The sequence below is a fragment of the Urocitellus parryii genome (assembly GCF_045843805.1).
Source record: "Urocitellus parryii isolate mUroPar1 chromosome 12 unlocalized genomic scaffold, mUroPar1.hap1 SUPER_12_unloc_2, whole genome shotgun sequence".
Lineage (NCBI taxonomy): Eukaryota > Metazoa > Chordata > Mammalia > Rodentia > Sciuridae > Urocitellus > Urocitellus parryii.
In genome coordinates, this window is record NW_027551759.1 from 127,803 (window position 1) to 135,371 (window position 7,569).

Sequence of the window (7,569 nt, forward strand, 5' to 3'; positions counted from 1 at the left end):
GTGGATTCTGCATCTGAGGACTCAGAACCAACAAAGGGTCTAAAGCCCTTTGCAGGTGTCCTGCTGTCATTTTAATGGGTTTAACATTAATGCTCAAATGCTTATGTTGGGAGTAAGCACAGTAACAAATGAAAATAGAATCACACATCCATATGGAACATGCACTTGTCACTATTCCCTTAAACAACACAATGTAGCCAGGCACAGAGGTGCACGCCTGTAATCCCAGTGGCTCTAGAGGATGAGGTAGGACGACTGCGAGTTCAAAGCCAGCCTCAGCAAAAGCAAGGTGCTAGGAAACTCAGTGAGACCCTGTCTCTAAATAAAATACAACAACAACAACAACAACAAAAAGGACTGGGGATGGGGCTCAGTGGTTGAGCACCCCTGAATTCAATCCCTGGTACCTACCCCCGCCAAAACACAATGTAACAATGATTTGTAGTGTTTTGGGTATTATAAATCACCCAGCGATGATCTAAAGTATACAGAAGGGTTTGTGTAAGTTCTATGTATGTGCGGTGTCACTTTACATTAGGGACTTTGAGCATCCAAGATCTGGGTATCTGTGAGGGTCCTGGTGCTGATCGCCCATGGTTACTAAGACTCGACCTTAGAATAAACAAAACGCCCTCTGCAGATGCATGTCTTTTCAGGAGCACAGGATGCTTCCCTGGGTGGTAGAAGGTGGCATCTTCATTCAAGAACCCCTCGACTGCTTTAGAGCATGGATTCTTTGTGGGGTCTCGGAATGTGACTAGAATGCACTTCAGAGGTGTGTTGCAAGTCAGTGTTTTGAGGCAGGACTGTGAAGCCCTTTGCAGGTGTCCTGCTGTCATTTTAATGGGTTTAACATTAATGCTCAGATGCTTACCTTGGAGTAAGCACAGTGACACATGGAAGAAGTGGTGTGAAGGGGGCTCCTAATTTGGCTTCCTGCTGTGCCCATGGGATTCCTTCCATGTGCCCAGCCTGTGATTCAGGACAATCCCAAGCTTCTAGAGAAGTCGACAGAATGGTACAGCGGACCTGGGGAGAGGCTGCCCTCACCTGCCCGCTGGTTAGCTGCCCAGCTCCTACTTGGCTTTCTGAACATACAAAACGATGTTGCACATCAGGGCAGTTGTCTCTAGCCATTTCCACAGTCTCCCCTGGGAATTCATTTATTCTTTTGCCACCGAAACACCAGGGTCTTCCACCTTCACATAAGACTATCTAGACGACAGTCTGTGTTCACCTTTCCCCCATTGCGTCAATCATTTACCTTTAACTTTCTTAAAAAAAAAAAAAAGTCAGTATTCAATCAAGGATCCGGCACTACATTTCGCTGTCATGTCCCTTTGGTCTCTTTCCAACATAGAATAGCCCCTCAGGTTTTTCAAAGTCCTCGGTGTGGAGTGTCCCACAATTCTATGTGTCCCCTCTTATAAGATTCAAGAATGTCACATGGGGCAGAGTGGCCTTTCTGCCAAGGCACCTGAGGATGGCTGTGGTGTCTGTTTGTCACATTGGTGGTGATATTCCTTTAGCATAGGGCAAAGGTAGGGTCCTCCGCAGATTCCTGTGCTGTAAAAGTGCTTCTTTCCTTTTGGGATTAAATAGTGGAGACCAGGTGAATCTCCCAATCTCCATGAGCTTTCCCAGGAGATTTAACATCTATTGATGATCTTTGCCTAAATCAGTGATGGCACTGGTGATTACTGGGTCCAACGCAGGACCTCCCCATCCCCAGAAGTCATTGTACTTTGGATACCAGAGAAATGACTCTGGGGAGAAGAAAACCACATCCTTTCATTTTAGGGAGTGGGATGTTCTGGGGCTGAATTAGAGCAAATTATATTCCATACTTTTGTGATTATATCGAAATGTATCCTAATATTACATAAAATTAAAAAAGAGTCAATCCTAAATGAAATTTGCTTTTTATATGTTTAGAATAGGATTTTTAAATGAACCATGTGAGCGTCAATTATCAATAAATAAAGGCCCATGTCGATTTTGAATATAGATTTTTAAAATCTCACACATTTCTCAACTTTGCATGTCGTTATCTTAAAGTTTGCATAAAAAATTTTAAGAGGTGGACTCTTGTTGTTAGTAATTGTTTGCAGTATTTAGAACAGAAATGGGAAAATGATCTGAGGTCTTTATTCGAGATTTCCTCGTAGTTGGGTCTCTCTGTAGACATCTCATCCAGGGGATTTATGAAATACTGAAGGAATCCGTTGTATTTTTAAGCAGTACTCATTTGAGAAATTGCTTGTGATAAATGGGTTTCGCTAATTAAATCATACACTTCCATAGTACATTACATATAAAACTAGACTAGGAAATAAATATAATTAAAGTAAACATGCCCTTGTAATTACTAATTGTTTCTGCCATTTTAAGCAGATTTCAGAGTCACAGAGAGCTGCTCCACTATAAACCTAATAATGAAGCCCGTGATAACAGGTGTAAATTAGCACAATGGAAAACATTTACACTGTAACATGCTAAATTAAAAATGACATTAACAAGCCCCATTTTCAAATTCTCTATAATTAACATTTGTTCAATCCAGAGATGAAGAAGTGCCGTACACAACGGTCGATGTCTTTATTTATGGCTCCTGATATTTGTCACGGCTTTATCTTTGTTGAATTGTCAACAACAGAGGTGCCTTCCTCCCTCCAACGTGTCATATTTATGTGATCTGAGACAGTCCTGACAAAGCGTAAAACGTGATATTTACTGGCGTCATTATTGGGGCTCCTCTGCAGGTAGGCCACAGAGATGGCTCTGGCCGGTGGTGTGGCTTCAAGAGCAGGGACGTGGGCAGTGATGTCCAAGGTGTGATCGGATATCAGGATTCCCTCGAGGGCGCCCTCCACGCCGTACACGTTGCTAAGAACCTCAGATCCAGGCTTATTTTCCCAAATAAATGTCATCATGAAGCCTTTCTTTTCTGGTGCTCGTTCAAGTACATCAGGAGGCAGAGAGCAGCGGAAACAGCTTGATCTGTCTCGGGGAACCTCCTGTTTTCCTCCTTGCAGAGAAGCCGTCAGCGTGCTGATGGTCCAGTGGAGAGTCTGAGCCTTCCGCCCGTCCATGCCGACTTAGGCCTTAGAGTTGGCTCCTTTTCACTCAAGAATCCCATCCCTCTAACTGGATTTTTTTTTTTAAAGAGTCTCCTTTCCATTTATTAAAAGTGTACATCTTGTTGATATTCTTTAGTACGAGCACGCATCTTTTTGATGTTGTATTTTTTTTTTTTTTTTTGCAATGAGATTTCCTACTTACTTATTTATTTATTGAGTGGAGCAGAGTTGTGCATATTCATGGGGCACCGTGTGACGTTTTGACACTTGTGTACCCCGAGTAGTGATCAAAGCAGGGTGATGAGCAAATCTGTCACCTCATCCGTTTATCGTCTCTTTGTGTTGAAAGGAGGCATTCAAAATCCTCTCCTCTGGCTGTTTTGAAATATGCAGTAAATTATTGTTGGGACTGGATGTTAAGAAGAAATGGTCGAGGATATGTACCCTGGATTATTTTTTGAGTCATTAAAAATATTCATGTAGTTTTATTCAGATCATTTGGGGTTCATCCTAGAGTTAAAGGTTGATAAGGCAGGGCAGAGGGTGTTGGGCTCTGGAGAACTAAATTTCTTTTCTTTTCTTTTTTTTTTTTTTAGTTGTAGATGGACACAATACTTTATTTTATTTATTTATTCTTATTTGGTGCTGAGGATCGAACCCAGGGCCTCACAAGTGCTGAGCAAGTGCTCTGCCACTGAGCTACAGCCTCAGCCCAGACCCTGAAGAAGATAAGATTCTCTAGCTGTGGAGTTCGCCAAGCTCACGGACTGGTAGGGAGATGGGAAGGGAAATCAGTGACTGTTCGTGGTCCCTCCAAGTCCAGGAGCTAGCCAAGGATCAGGGGCAGGACTGTGTGAATAAGGGGGTCCGTGATGATTCAGATGAAAAGTCATCATGTTTTTCAAATACCGTAATTTTCAAATAATACAGTAGTAACAAATATTGCAAGGAGTCCACCACTTGGAATCGAGTCTACCGAGCGCGTTTGAGGGAGAGCTGCTGGTCCACGTGCGTCTGTTGGTGCTGACGCTGCTTTTACTGTTGGAGGGGGTTTGTATCTGCGCTGTCCATCTCGGCTAAGGCAAGCTCTGTGCCTGTGTCGGCCACTTGACCCGCCGCCGTCAGGACTGAAGGACTGAGTTTTAGTTTAATTAAATTTAATCCAATTTAAATAGCCACACGTGACTGGCGGCCACGAGAATAAAAAGGGTGGCTCTTTACAGGTGGCGTTTCCCCGTGGGAAGTGCTTGGGACCTGGAGTGTTACAGATTCCAGAGCTCCTGGAATACCGGCATCGACGGCAGCTGAGCACCCCTCATCTGAAAATCCAAAAATCTGTGCGCCGACACGGAGCGCAAGATGTTTCAGATTTTGAAACATTTGGGATTCCAGAGTTTCCGACGAGGGGTGATCAGCCTGTGTTTTAAAATGTTATTCTAAGCATGCACCGTGCACCGTGAGAAGTCTGTGCAACGGTACATTATTAATCCTGCTCCTCCTGTTTTACAGATCAAGAGCTCCTTTTGAAGGTTGGGTAACTCGCCCTTAGTCATGGAGCGGTAGGTGGTCGATGTCATTTAAACCCAGGAGTCTGTGTATTTTGAAAGCCCTCACTTGGCATATGAATATTTATTGATACTCTTAAAGGGGAAGTTTAAGGCAGCTCTTGGTGGCATAGAGTGACAACTCAATCATGGAGCAGTCGTTCTTATTATTAAAAAGTCACTTGTTGTGTGTGACTGTTTTCTATGCTTCTTAGAATCTGAACAAGGACATTGGTGAAAACATGACTTGCTGGGGACGGTCATTGCTGGCATCCAGCGCTGCCTAGCTCATCTGGGGGTAAAGTCACCCGTGGTGGTTTTCCTGGTCCCTTGAACATAGAAAGTCGCCATTCCTCACCCTCCACTCATTCTCCGTCTCCACTCCCGTGGCTCGACCCCACACCCTTCCTTGGGCCCACTTTTGGGGGTAGTTGGTTGAGCTGGGGAGATGCATCAGGACCTCTGGTGATAAGATGGAAATGACCCTTCTGGCTGAGGCTCTCCCTCCCAGAAGGGGACTGTCCTGTACATGTTCCCTCCGTCTCGGCCCCATCTCTCCCTTCCCATCTGCCTCCCTGTCTGGGTGATCGTCTGACCCGCTGCCTTGCAAGATTGCATGTAAAGGGTCCACCAGGCCTCTGAATGGACAGTACTGTTTTATCTTTGGCACTTCTATAGATCATTTTTAAGAAATACAAACATATCAACTCTCCCCATATGAAATCTCAGGGGTCACCTTCTGGGATTCTGCATGTTGATATTGAATGCTTAATTTTATGCGATGCCAGTGAACCAGCAAAACTCAGACCAGCCCAGAGAGGCAGAGGTGATGGTCTGCCTTTCTATTTATTATCTAGGGAATTGATTTACTGATTTTAGCAGTCACTGCATTGGGTCAGAAAAGTGAACTTGTGTTGGGTGTTGAGAAGGATAAAGATCTTGGAAAAGAGGCTCTGAGGTCCGTTGCCTTCTGTAGCTCAAACAGATCTAAAGGAAGGGAGAGAAGGGGGTGTTCTGAATACATTCAGAGGTTTGCTCCTTGTACCATCCCCGATATTTGTGTCTCAGTGGAAAATGAAAACAGACAGCCATTTCACTCAAAGTCCATAACTGGACGTGCATGTGGACGTATTGCTCCTGCCAGTGAGTGAGTGTCCGGGAGCTGTCGTCCACGTCAGAGGCTCCTGCTATGTGCAGAGAGAGGGCAGAAGTGAGGACGTGGATTTTCTTGGCACCAACGAGGTGGTCGTCAAGGACTCAAGCACCTCACGGCAGGGTAAGGTGGAGGTAAGGGCTTGGTCACGACTCCTAGATGTGTTCAGTCCTGGCCTGTGGCTGGATGGAGGGAAGGGAACTGCCCTGGGGAGGTCCAGTGACCAGAGTCGCAGATGCTTGGGGTGAGCTGCCGGTTGACAGAAGCCTGTGCGCTCCGGGGCGGTGGTGGCCAGGGTTCAAGGATACACTGACAGAACAATCCCAGCAGCAAATTTAAACACCGATAAACTCCACAAGGAGCTCCACAGAAGCGAAATTGGGACTGTCTTACAAAATAAAGCCACCAAAGGCTTTAAGGAGCCCCGCTACACAAACCCTTGCATTTATTCTTTCAAGCCAGATCATCTTGATAGTTTCACAAGAGTTTGTGAAAATGGACGCACAGGAAGAGGGCCTTTAAAAAGCTCATGATTTAGGAGAAGGATCTCCCCCGTGGGTACTTCAGTAGACGGCAGTGGTGAACACAGTTGCCCTTTGTGGAACGTGTTGGGCTTTTTTAAAACAAATTTTGTGTTCTGACGCATCCTGCTAGAAACAGTTTTCCCGAATGCAGCTATTTTTGTTCAGAATCATCTATGTTCAGTTGCTCTGAAGATGAAAATCATAAGCATCGTGAAGCTGTTTTGCACCTTTTTTTTTTTTTTGCTAATCGCAGTCTTCCCGTGTACAGAATTCATTGTGCATGGTCCCAAACCAACTCTTGCCAATCCCTGTCCCTATGTCCCAGCATGCAGCAGAGCGGTGGGTTTTGCACGCGCCATGCCGCCTGGGAACGGCACCTCTTGCTGTCAGGGGGAGATGCTTGCCGAGGCGACTGGGAACGTGCATCCCTCTCTGTGTCATCCCACCTGCCCTTCCCGCTTGGGGCTGAGGCCACAAAGTTTTTCAAAGCCAAATTGCTATTCCTTTGAAGGAAGCATCTGGTCCTTTGGCAGCTCTGCGGGAGTCATCTTGGTCGCTGGAGAGTTTCTCCTGCGTGGATCACATGGTTTAGATATTGAAAGGGTTTCTGGCATTTTCATGTCCCAGTTTCTGGGCATGAAAAATGTGAAAAAGCTAAAGTCTGTTTGCACTTGCAAAGCCTCTGAAGTTTTTAGGGCTAAAAAAGAAATCTTCCTTAAAAAAAAAATAAAATTCTTCTTAGTGGTGTCTTCTTACCTGCATTCATGGATGATTTTTTCTACTGCCTAATTTTAATATCCATGTAGCTTGGTGTTTATCCTGGAGAGAGGCCACAGTCGGAATTACAGAGAAATGGAACCTAAAATATTTTAAGGTTTTCTTAGTTTTAAGTATTTCAAAATTCAGCAGTATTGATTGAGCAACAATTATGTTCCAGGCATATTTATACCATGTTAGAAAGTTTGTTAAGTTCTTCATTCTCAAACTTCAGAGAGCCTTCACAGTGCAGGTGTATTAATCCATTGTATGTTGCTATAAGGAAATACTTGAGGCTGGGTGCTTTGTTTAGCTCATAATTTTGGAAGCTGAAAGTTCAAACAGCATGGTGCCAGCTCTGGTGGGGGGTGACTGTGATGCAGAGTGACTGCATCACATCATGGCGAATGGATTGTGTTTGGAGCATGTGTAAGAAGAGATCCCATATTGAACAGGAAGTCAGAGTGAGAGGAAGGACAAGCTCACTTGTTGAGAGAACTAATCAAGTGTTC